At 25.8% G+C, this 13,874-nt stretch overlaps 1 long non-coding RNA gene across 1 annotated transcript; it reads left to right on the forward strand.

Annotated features, from left to right (window-relative positions):
- The first annotated feature begins 2,310 nt into the window (after positions 1–2,310).
- Positions 2,311–7,804, forward strand: LOC129319030 (uncharacterized). The gene is made up of 4 exons (XR_008595397.1): positions 2,311–2,576; positions 3,648–3,789; positions 5,657–5,724; positions 7,367–7,804. It is a non-coding gene; the product is annotated as an uncharacterized LOC129319030 (long non-coding RNA).
- Positions 7,805–13,874: the final 6,070 nt, after the last annotated feature.

Consider the following 13,874-nt stretch of genomic DNA (forward strand, 5'->3'; position numbering starts at 1 on the left):
TTTTTTTATTTGGGAACAATATTTCTTGGACTAAAAGGTAAGAGACTCAGTGCTCCTTTTAAAAAACTTTCAAGGTATTTTTATCTTTTAATCCTTTTTTTATTGGTGATAGAAGAAGTATAATTTGCAAAAAAAAGACTAATATTATTATGGATTAATAATTCATTAATGACAATATATATATATATATATATATATAACTCAAACTAGAAATACATTACAAACAAGAGAATGAAGGTTAAAAATATACTTTTGGTCCTCTAATTTTATAAATATTTTAATTTAGTTCCTTAATTTTATAAAATATCTCTTTTAATTCTTTAAGCATAACACTGTTTGTTTTAAATAATTTTTTGTGCCAATCATTGTTACTTAAAAGAATTAAATTAATTTGTTAATATTGAAAATATTTTATTATATTTAAAATTCAATGTAAAAAATTTTTATGATGAAACAAATGGTGTTAAGATTAAATAACTAAAAAATATTTTATAAAATTAAAGGATCAAAATAAAAGTTTGTGATAAAGTTAAAAGTACAAAAGTATAGTTTAGCTAATAATGAACTGAAAACACATAAAAAAATATCCAAACATATCAATATATAAGGAAAATGAAAATAAAATCTGCTGAATTATATAAATCATTATTGTTTTTATTTAACTATTGCTATTCGCAGAACAAAAATTATTATTGGTTAAGCAAAAGTTATGAATGAGGCTTATTATTTTCAATAAAGGTAAACAACCTTTTCACTTTAAAATTTATTGACATATAAGTTTCTAGGAGCTTTAGTGAATGAATAATATTTTTTAATGATCAACTTCTCATTTACATAATTTAGAGATTTTATTGTTATTTTCTCTATATAAAAAAACATAAAACAATGTTTTTTGTAGTTTCGAAAGTGGAAGTTCAAGCTAAGTTGCCTTTGAGATTTTGGCCCCCAAAAAAATTTTCATTTAAAATATTTTTATATTGATTAATTTTCTTACTTAGTTAGAAAAAAGTATTAAAATTCTCCTATATATTAGCGACGCCAGCAATATATTCAACAAAATTAGCTGTCCTAAGCAAGCAGGAATATTATTTGTATTAGTTATTAGTGTTTATAATAAAAACAATATTATATCATTATTATTATTAATTGTTGCTTAACCGTTTGGATAGACCAACCATTGAACTAGTTGATGGATTGATTTATGGTTTAATAGTCAGACAAGGGTTAGACCGGATATAATTCAATTAATTTATTTAAATATTTTACGGAAGTTTAAATTAATTTTTATTTTTTTAATTTCAAAATTATTGTTGATTTTTTTGAGATGGTGATCACATATTTTTTAAAGGAAACAAGAACTAAATTTGTTTGAAAAGATATGTAAACAATATTTGGATGAATATAAATGAAAAAGATGTTTACATATAAAGAAATAAGTCTAAAAATTAATTAAAAAGATAAAAGGGTTGCCATACTTATTTTTATGGTTGGTCATTAAACAATTTTATAGGAAAATTATAATCAAAATAAAATGATATCATATGAAATAAAAATATAGATAAATAGCTAACAAATGGAGATGAAAGAGATGTTCATATATATACTCTCTCCGTTCAAAAATGTAAGACATTTTTGAGGAGTTGGATGTTAAAAAATATAAGCATTTTTAGTCTTTTGAGGTATAATCATTGCCTTTTTTTTTTTCAAAAGTACCTCTATTGATGGTGATTTATATTTATTATGATGTAGTTAATAGGGGTAAATATAAAAAGATAGGCTAGTTTGAAAGTAAGTAAGAACTTTATTGGGGGGTGAGATTCGATTAAAAATGCCTTACATTTTTTAATAGAGAGAGTATATATATATATATAATATTTGAAGAGATGTCATGACTTATGAGGGAGATCAAAAGATATAAAAAATAAATATAAGTAAATAACGAAAAAGTGAACAAAGATGAGGAGAAAAAAAAAAAAAAAGCACTTGTTGGAAGGATTGACTAGTCTGCATATGCATGAATCTATATAATGGAAAGGAGTGAAACAGTGACTTTGGGTGACAATTTGCATGAGTTGTGAGCTGGAGGTATAAAAATTATATAGACAAGGGGATTTTTTTAATATTTTCTTGTTATTTTCTATAAAAACTGAAAATTAGATTATTAAAAGAAAAAGAAAAAAGAAAAGATATCATACTTATGTGGTGGCGATCGAAAATTCGTGCGTGCCTTCTCCTTCTCCATCATTTATTATATTTTATCGTACAATGCTCACGTGTTGCCGCCGTCGTCTTCCATTCTTGTTCAATAATGACGTCCGTTTCTTTCCAAGCAACAAGTTGTGAAGATCTCTCTATAAGTATACCATCGTCTTCTTCGTTTTCTTCCAACCTCAAATTGAATCTTTCTTCTTCTTCTGATCTTCTTGTTCGTTTAGTTTCTTGTAATAAGCATCGACGTTTTGTTGATCTTTATATTTCTTCTGGGTCGTCATTGTCTGCTTCATACTGATCAGTTCTTAAGTTCAGAAGAGCTTGATTTAGTTATATTTCAACCATGAGTTCTGGTATTCCAACAGGTAATTAATGAAATTGATTTTAGTACTAAAATTGTTCGCATTTTTTCCTTGTTTTAATTTTACTCTTGTTTTTATGAATGTTCATGATTGATCAGCGACTTTACTTTAATCAAAATTGAGAATTTTTCATATCCTGTGTGGTAAGAAACTATGAAGAAAATCCATAAAGTAATTAAATTCTAACTTTGAGATTAACCATGATTAACATATATAATTGATACTCCCTCCGTTAAAAAATGTAAAGTATTTTTTGAAGACTTGAATATTAAAAAATGTAAGGCATTTTTAATCTTTTGAGGTATAATTATTATTTTTTTAAAAGTGTCCCCATTAATAATAACTTTATATTTATTATAAAGTGTTTGATAGAGATAAAAATAAAAAAATAATGTTAATTTAAAAATAAGTAATTATTTTTATTGAGAATAAAATTTGGTTAAAAATTTTTAAATTTTTAAAAGAAGGGAGTACATGTTATATGGACTTTCTCAAAATAATTAATTGTTTAGCTCTGATCAATCTATCTGTTATTAAAGTGAGAAAATTAAAAAGAGAATTATTGGAATCATTTTTCTTCATGCCGCGTCATATATAAGCAGAGTCTACCTTTAGATCAAAGCAATATAGTTTATTTATCTCTCATATTTAAATAACTTGATCATGAATATCATATTTGCATTTTTTTCTAACTATTTTAAATGCACAGTTTTCTATCATTAATTTTACCATATAATTTGTTATTGATTTCATTTTAAAATAATTATGCTAGTAATTTCATTTTTTATGCAATGAATTTTTCAATGGTCAATATATATTTTTAAGATGGATTTAAAAAAATTTAGATGCTTCAACCATTATATATATATATATATATATATATGTATGTAAAATATTTATTTGAAATCAGATCATGAAAGGTGGACTTTTTTTTTTGACAGTACTTTACCCACTTCTTGCTCTATTAGTTACTTGACACGTCAGATATCTCTCGGTATCTACAATTGACAAGAAGATTAATTTAATTACTAATTTGTTTGATTTTTTTTTTACTTTTATTTTTTGTATGAACAGCGTATCCCCAAGCAACGTCAACAAATGCGCCAATAGTGACTCCTCCACCAGTTGGTTATCCCACCAATAATGACACTTCACCAAACCCTCAGTCAGCTTCTTTTCAAACCCAGTCCAAGGGTGGTGGCTTTGGGAAAGCATGGTATCATCTAATCTTTTTATTATTATTAGATGTTGAAATATAAATTTATTAAATTTTAAGATAAAGTTCATGAAATTTAAAATTTAAATTTCTTGACTCTGATAATATGTATACTTTCTGTAGTCCCTATCATCGAACACTTTATAAAAAGATTATTTGGTTATTAATATAATTGATAGCATATTAATTGTATTTTTCTAACATCATTTTTTTATTTAAACTCATTAACTTATGTTATTGACAAATGCATTTACTCAGGTATTTAGTGATAATGAAATTAATTTGAATATTTTTATTTGATATTCATTTTCATTCATAAATGATAAAATTAAGAATGTGACTTAAAGTTAGATTAAAATTTGACCAAAAAAGTTAGAATTAAAAAAAAAAGAAAGTAAAAAAGTTATGCTTAGCCTTAATATATAAATTTATATGTTAAAAAATATTGAAACTTGATCCTTGTATAAATCAAACCGCCTAAAAACCAAAACAAACTGATATTAATAAAAAAAACTTGATCAAATGTCATTTTTTGTGCAAATTGATTGGTTTTTGTTGGTTCATATTTTGTCCAAAACCAAATCAAACCACATCTTTGATCACTATTAGGAAGGAGTATGTATTATTTCAAAAAAGTTTGTTGTAATCTTTTACGTTTAAATTTAACTTCAAAATATTAGTTGCCAACATTTCATATAACAATGTCAAATTTTAAAATCTTGTTGTGAAATTTCTTCACTGATATGTATTCCAATGTTCATATTATTAACAATACTTTTGGCCGAAAAACAATTTTTCTTAAAAAAAAAAACAAAGAAAGAACGAAACCATCATGATAAGAGTTGGGAAATTAGTATTATAAAAAAAAGAGTTGGGAAATTAGTTAGAAATTTTTTTCAAGTTTTAATGTCAATTATTTAATTAAATGATGAAATTTTTTATCCTAAATTGTAATTCAATTCATACATTGGTGCCAGAGGGGTCCCTTTTTTTTTTTGTATGTCGGTAAAGAATTGATTGTTAATTTTATCATCAATTATCCTTTAATATATTTGTGTGCAAATTCGTTTCTTAGCTTTCAACAACCACATAATTGTTTTCTTTGCTTTAATACAAACCCCTTCACTCATGAGTGTCATAAAATATGAGTTAAAAATTTAAAAAATAAAAGGAAAATATATTATGGAATTAAGGGTCACTTTTATTTTTTAATTTTTTTTTAAATTTGCAAGCACTTTAAACTCCACGGTAGGTCATTTCTATTCATGAATGTTTAAAAACACTACCTTGTCCCCCCCACCATTAATGCACCATGATATATATTTTTTAGTGAGGTGGATCTCACCATTTTCATAATAAAATATTGGATCAAGGTCAATTTTGTTCTTAAGTTTTCCTCCACATATACTTTGAATTCTAAGGACAAAAGTGAATCTTGACCCAATATTTTATTATAAAAAATATAAAATTGGTGAGACCTACTTTACCAATAATGGTTGTTACAGTGCATTAACAGTGAGGTGACAAGGTAATTATTTTGATAATTCAAAAATAAAAATAAGTTAAAATTGAGTTTAAGGTGCCATAGACGTGAAGAGTAAAGTTTAAGGGCAAACTACTCTAAACCCTATATCATGAAATTAAAAATTTAAACCCTATTCCATCAAATTATTTTAATTTTGTTATCAAATAATTTATTGTCAACTACATACTAAAAATCATTTCAAAATTGTTTCAGTATAATATTTTTAGACAAAATGATTTAAGTATTTAAGATATAATTGGTAAAATGGAACTAATTAAAAATAAATAATAGCAGCTTGCTTTGGCCACTGATCTAATTATTGTTTGATCACTTTGTATGCAGTCAGTTCTGTTTATGCTGCTTCTGTCGTCTCTTCTGTGATCTTGATTGTGAATAATGATTTGCCAACGGTATGTATATTCTTCCAGCATGTGAATCTTATATTTATCCAGTACACTATATTATTCATAATCCATTTAATAAAATTATATCAATTCAATTAAATAAAATTTTATATATCATTATTTTTAATAATTTTATTTTTATAATGGAGTGACTATTTTTTAAAAAAATAGAATATGTATGTAATTTTCTATCTTTTTTCCTACTAACATCAATGTAAAAATCAATTTATATTTAATATTATTTAAATTTTATATTTTTATTAAATTGATTATAAATAATGTGGCGCACCTTCTTGAGGGTTAATAAGAATTTAGTCCTCATAGATTGAATTATATTTAATTTTTTGAAAAATAAATTAAAAATGTGAATTTAAATAATTATAAATTTAGAAGCTTTAATTACCTATAAAATACTTAAACTTCAAATATAATTATCATATTATAAATATAGTTCCTATTTATATATGTTCAACTTAATATTTGAAAACTCATTTTTTTAAAAAAAAATCAAGACCTAAATTATATCAATTCAATCTTTTAGATCTACTATCATTTTCCTATTATCATAATATTGTACTTCTATGAAAATTATTTCTACCCTCAAATTTCATTTATGCCTCCATCAAAAATTCTATCTATTTAAATTTTTTAATGTCCAATGCTTGCACATTAAAAGAGACATTAATTTTATGAATAATTATATAAAACGTAAAAAATATAAAAATATATTTGAGCTTCTTCAATAAAATATGGTTTATAAGAAACAATCATGAATCTCTAATTCATCAACTAAAATTGTTTTTTTTTACTTCTTTGATACATGCTTTCAATTCATTAATATATTAATACTTTATAATAAAATTGAAAATAAATTTATTTAATTATCTAGGTTAAAAATTTATCAAAAATCATTTGACTACGATATTCTACCATACGAGATAAATAATCAACTTTTTGTTTGACGAACATAAAGGAGTATGATTCTAATTGCCAATACTCATTGTATATGACTTTTAATATAAATATTTTTTAATTGATATAATCTTATTTTCATATATTATTATCATTATTATTATTATTATATTTTCGTATTGTTTCTCTAATATCTAACTCTAATAAGTTTTATTGTCATTCATTTAATAAATATTTATAAATGTATATTTTAAGAAATTAATATTTTTACTGGCTAGGTACAAATTTTGTCCTCACTAATTAATTTTTTTTATCTGCCATTTTTTTCCCAACAATCATGTTATTTGATACATAATACTCATCTAATCTTATTTATAAATCACTTCTAACATATTTCACCAAATTCAAGAAAATCATAAAACTTATTGACTTTATTTAAAAATTTAATAAATTTTTAACTTTATTCCTATTAAATATACATACTTTTACAACATATTTTTTTTGCTCCAATATTTAATGGAGGATAAAAGAAAAAAATTTATGAGCAAAATTTAATGATGTAACATATAAATAAGATAAAAAATTTTCCTCTCTCTCTCTCTCCCCTCTTTATAAAAAGGACAATATTTGTTTACCATCATTTCCGGTATCATATTGCTAATTAATCACAATTTATAAGGTTCAGCATAGACTAGAACTAATTATTACTTTCATCACTGTCACTTCTCACTTGCAGTAAGCTAAGATGCATTATTGCTATTGTCTTGTGGAGCAGTTCTCTGGTTGCTGTTGATGTTGTTGTTGATTTTCCTAAAGTTCCGTGAGGACAACTTTGTTGTTGCTTTCATGACCCAGTTATGTACTGTTGTAACTAAATGGCATAATAAGACATATTTGGGTTACATGCCCATGTCATGCAAGTGTGTAGGAACTGCTGGTCTTAGGGACAAATGAGTTGGGCCTGTTACATATTTTTGTATAATATGTTTAGGCCTTTTGTATCTGGGCTTATTGTATATTGTTGTTTTCTGGTTATTTCTGTTGCATTACGGATCATATAAGAGCCCATTTTGTTGTATCTGGCCAACATACGAGGCTAGCACCTTCAATGTACTATCTTAGCTAAGTGTGTCATGGCTTACTAAGGGTTAATAAAACTGTCATTAGCAACTAATGTCCTGTATTAAGTCCCACTTCTTTCTTCCCAATTCTTTTCTCTTCCTTCCTCTTATAGTGACCAAAATAGCTTATCTATCAAAATACACCCTTTAAATTTTAAGTTCCAATTTGATTAAATTTCATCTACTTTCTATTTCATACATGAACAAAATTAGGGAGAAATATTCAAATTCTTCAACACCCCAAACAATATACTCACACGCATGGATGGGCTGGGGGCCTCTAATATGTCTTTTTTCAATACCCCTTGTCATGCTCTAACTTTTCAATTTTTTTTTTATTTTTCTTTAGATTATTGACTTTTATATTAAATAAGAGATATTTGGATATCTTGATATCCCAAAATGATGAAGATTTGTATTTTTTATGATTTTTTAAGAAAATATCACAAACACACCCTTTTATTTTTTAAAAATCATAAAAATTTAAATCTTCACCATTTTAAAACATCAAAATATCCAAGCCAATAATTCAAAGAAAAATAAAAAACAAAATTAAAACGTTGGAACATCATAAGAGATATTAGAGAATGGCGCATTAAAGATTCCTAACCCCACATGGATGGACGGCAGCAGGAAAAAAAAAATAAAGAGAAGGAAAAGAGGAAGAACAAGTGCTGAACCACTAAGACAAGGATGACTCAGTACGATACTGCAGCGACTGGAGAGGGAAGAGGAGAAGAAGACCGATGGATGGCAAGAAACGTGGGTGAGGAAGAAGACTACACAAACGGACCTCTACGGCAGCGACGGTCGCAACACGTTCACCGGCAATTGACAGAAGTGATCAGAGGAGGAAGAACAAAAGAAAGGAAGGATATGGTTTTTTTCTCTCGTGCGCTCTCCCTCTCTGATTGGTGCAATTCGAAAATATGGAAGATAAGGAAGGAAGAGAATAAAATATCTGCTGCACACATGTGTTTATTCCTTTATTTATTAATATTATATATACTTTATTTCTTATTATTATTATTATTTTGGGTCGTTACAGTTGGATTGTCGTCAGTATTTGGGGAACAGTACCATATTACTCATCTTTGCTGGTGAGTATTAGTCAGTTCATATTTATAATTTTTATTTTATTTTATATTTATTAAAATAAAAATTTATAAAAATTATAATTTTTTTAAAAAAATGTTTATAATCAATCTAGCCAGTATATATTTAAACTGAACTATCTAATTTAATAGTAAGATTTTTTATAATTTTATAAATTAACTATTCAAATATATTATGGACTTTACATATATTATCTAAGCAATCAAGTTTAATATTAAAAAATCTTATAATTTTTATAAATTAATTATCTAAATATACATTAGACAGCATATATTTAATATTAAAATTTTTATATTTATATAATTTTTTATTTTAATGATATCATATTAAAAATATTGAAAAGTAAATTGAAAATAAACAACAGACAACAATTAAAGACTTGAATTAAATATGCAAGAAAATCTACTCTAAGAATGACATCCAAGATAATGACATTACCTTCTCCAACATTTAACAGATAATCAACAATCTTAAGCTTCAATCTAAAGTCAATCACATTAGTCAAGGTGATGCCAGACGTGAAGCTAAATGGAGCCCTCCAGCAGCGAGGTGAGCTAGACTCGATATTGATGGCTTTGTTAATATTGGTGGTATTGCCACTTGTGTAGGTATCATCAAAGATGAAAAGAATAATTGGATCAAGGGATTCATCAAATATCTGGGATACTATCGTAGCACGGGAGCTGAGCTCATGGGAATTTTAGAAGTTCTCAACCTCTATTGGAATGCTAATTAAATCTCAAAAAGTCAATGTCTACTCAGATTTAATAGAAGCATTATCACTCATTGAGCATGAATTCTCTGAATGATACCCATTTTTTGACATCATCAAGAATATTAGAGAGCTAACTATGAAGGACTGAGTGATCACTTTCGATCATGTATATAGAAAAGCTAATAGATGTGCCGATCTGCTTGCTCAACAACCATCTTGGGACAACTCAGACATTGCGATTCTTGATAATTTGTCACCTGATTGTAGAAACCTAATGGTTCTTGACATAACTTGATTTTTGTCTCTCCTGCATGACTTTGCGTGGCCTTGTATTTGTTAAAAAAAAAAAAAGACTTAGATGAGCCAAGCCTCTGATGAGCACAAAATGAGGCTGCATCTCTCCCCGCTTTTTCCATCTCCAGGGGCAAGAATACAAAAAAAATATTAAAAAAAATATAATTTTAAATCCTTATATTTTATTCACGTTTTACTATTTATCTTTGTATTTTTTTAGTATTTTTAATTCCTATACTTTTATTTTTATTGTTTTATATCCTTACAAGATCCCTATACTTTATTTATGAAGAGATCTAAAAAAATAAAAAATAAAAAAGTATCAAAAATACTAAAAAATATATATATATACAGATGAATAATAAAATAGCAAAGCACAAGATTTAAAATTATGTTTTTAAAAAAGAACGTTTACTGGTGATGGTCACAAATCATACCAGCCATCTGCCTCGACTCTCAGCATCACAATTCCTTTGCTCATCATCCATTAGAGACCCAGCCTCCCTGGCTCAAGCAAGTACACCCTATGGTGTTAAGCAATGGGAATTAAAGTCAATAATTTGGACCAAACTTGACGGGTCAATCCGAACCCGCCCGAAAAATTTAGGACCAAACTCAAAAAATATTAATTTTTCTTGTTCAGGCTTATTCGGGCAGCTCGAATAGGCCCGAGAAAATTCGAGCCAAGCCCGATCGGGTTCTGGCTTAGCCCGAATACCCGAATAAAAAAATAAATTTTTAAAAAAATGTATAAAATATGATAAATATTAATTAGATTTTCAAGTTTTATATCATTTTATACCAAAATACTATATATATGAGTGTTTTGATATAGTATTTTTTAAAAAATTAAAAATAGATATATTTCATATTTTTATTATTTTTAATCAATAAAATATCTCAAAATAATATTTAAAATATATTTTAATATTAATTTTTATATTTTAAGACCCAATTTTTTTTAAATTTTTTGAGTCCTATAAATCATTTGCGTATAAAAAAATAATTTTACATTTTTTATAAATTAATATAATTAATTTTAAAGTAAAAATAAAATGAAAAATAATTTTAAAAATAAAATTTAGGAATATATGAATTCCCGACTCTACTACTAGATAAATATAATAAATAGAATAATATTCTTAAAAAATTATTTGGTTATTGTCCATGCTAGACTTGGTTAAAAATTAAGAGTAAACTAAAGTAAGAATCTCTTATATGTAAGAGTTAAACAATATAAAAATTTAAAAAAAATAATTTTAAAAAAATAATATTTTACTCATAATTAAATAATTTTTTTATATAATATAATGATGGCAATTTTTTTATATTCATAAAAATGAAAATTTTAATTTACCTAAAAGTTATTAAAAATTTTGAACTAATCAGGATAATAATTTTAAGTTAGTAATCTAATTGTAATTGAATTAAGATTAACTTAATCATAATTAAAATATATAAAATATTTATATATGACTATGATAAAAGTAATATTTAAACAATTAATATATTAATTTACAAATAAAGGAAACATTCATGAATAAATTATACATAATATAATAAAATAATAACAGAGCTACTTAAGTACAAAATTGATAATTTATTTTTTATTTTATTCTTTTAAAATTAAAAGAATATTTTATGCTTAATATAATTATTTAAAAATTAAAATTAGTTTAAAAAATAAAGAAAAAATACTTTTAAAAAATCTCGGGTATTCGGGCCAGCCTGAATAAATCCAAAGTCCGAAGGTGTTAGGGTCAAGCTTAACTATATTGACTTTTTTTAAAAAATAGAATATTTTAAATTTAATTTAAATAAATTTAACTTAAATTAAGTCTAATTTAAATAAACACGATCCGTCCGAATTATGACCTTTAATGAGAACGGCTCTTCTAGCCAAGACCTATTTTGGGATTGTGGATGGATCATGTACTTGAGACGAGCAATCAACTCATCTTCAAGTACAGTGGGACCACTGCAGCACCATCGCACTGTCATGTCTCTTCAATGTCAAAGGAGATCAGCGCATGTGGCGTGGGAAGACGTTGAAAGAGCGATGCAATGTTCATTGCCATTGGATAATAATTATAATAATTAACTCCCTAATTAAACTTCACTTTATAATAATTAAGGTTAATATTTTTAATTAACTATTTTGATAGTAAAATAAGTTTAACCATGATTACAAGAAAAACAATGATAAAAAATAACTCTTTAAAATGGGATCTCATTCAAAATAATAAATCAAAGTAATCAAATAAATAGAAGCAAAAATAGGTAATTTCATTAATGATTATTACTGATCAATAGCACGGGGGCACAATAACCTGAGTATTTAACCATGCTTGACCTCTCTCTCATGGCCACAATTCAACATAACCAATTTTGGGAGTCAACCGCATATCAAACCATCAACTACACATGGACAACGACATTCAAATCCACATAAAAATATCACCCGCTATATCACTAACCATGTCACAAGTCTCGCGGAGTTAGATTAACAAAAATGGGTAGATATTCCACAATTAACAATATCTCAGCACATTAATAAATCTATAATAATAGCACTACCTATAATAATATCACTAGCCCTAAACACAACGATAAATCTAACAATAAAACCACGTCATCCATGCTCATTCACTATATAGATTCTATTTGCTTGAAAGTATTTAGAAGTTTTGGATGTGTCAAGGGCTTGAAATTTTTTGAAGATTGAGTTAGGATATAAAAATTGAAAGAGATTTTAGCTTCATGTTTTGGTTCTTCTTCACCACTTCTCTTTCTTTTATTCAATATTTGTGCTGATATATTTGTATTTTCTCATTAGTTTTATAAACATTTGTAGCTAAATCTTTAATTTTAAGATTATTTTAAACCCTTGCATGAATTAAATATTAATTAATGATGTGATTATGTTGATTGAATTTTACTCTATGCTTAATGTCTCTAGTTAATTAATCACTAATTAGAATGTTAGATTGACTTGATTAATGTTTGAAAGAATTAGGTTGAGTGTAAAACTTTAGTTAAATTGTGAGAACTTGAAGTTTGCTAATTGGAAGGATGGCTTTGTTAATAGAATAAAAATATACTCATTAGCCTCGTATAGTTACATGATTTGCAAAGAAAATTATATTTTAGTTAGTTAATTAAAAGAATAAGAGATTAATCAAACCAAACACCTACTTGGAGACTTGTGAAAGTATTTGTAATTAATTTAATATCCTTTACTAACATAATTCATCATAAAGAGGAAAATATATTGGGAGTTAATTGAATATTATTGAAATATAAAGGGGATAAATAATTATAGACTTAATTACCTTCAAAAAGTCCTGAATCAATTTCTTTTCAATAATTTTCTTATTTTTTTACATAATTAATTTATATTTTAAGCACCAATCATACCTTAAAATTGCTCAACTTAATTGAATTTGCAATATTTTTTATTTGACCAAATTTTCAATACAAATTTTTGTAAGAAAGATACTTTGATCACTTTATATAATTTATTATGACCCGTACACATGTGAAGCATAACAATATACTAGGCAGCCTAGAGCTTCACCCAACTCACACAGAACTCCCAAAGTTGTACCCACCCGCAAGTGCTCGTACTTCACAATTTAGATATATGATATGAAATAGCTACATACTTTGAAAAACTTGTAAACCACACTCCCAAATTTGCATGTACACCTCATAAACATTACTACAAAAAATAGAATTGACGCCACCTATCTACGTCAGTTGGGCTAAAACCAAAGGAGAATAATATATTTTTAAACAAAATAGTGAAAAATATTGATTTCGGCTGTGTTGCTTTAATTTAAACATTTTTAGTCACTTTTTTCAATAACTTACTGTTTCTATTATTTAAAGTTGTTGAAATTTTGGAATTTAATAAGGCAAACCTTTGAATTTTTAACCTCCACAAAAATTGAATTGAAATATAATTAATTGCTTCATGTTAGGTGGCAATAAAATGA

The sequence above is a fragment of the Prosopis cineraria genome, unplaced genomic scaffold (assembly GCF_029017545.1).
Source record: "Prosopis cineraria cultivar Desert tree isolate PC_DT_omini unplaced genomic scaffold, ASM2901754v1 PC8, whole genome shotgun sequence".
NCBI classification, from domain to species: domain Eukaryota; kingdom Viridiplantae; phylum Streptophyta; class Magnoliopsida; order Fabales; family Fabaceae; genus Prosopis; species Prosopis cineraria.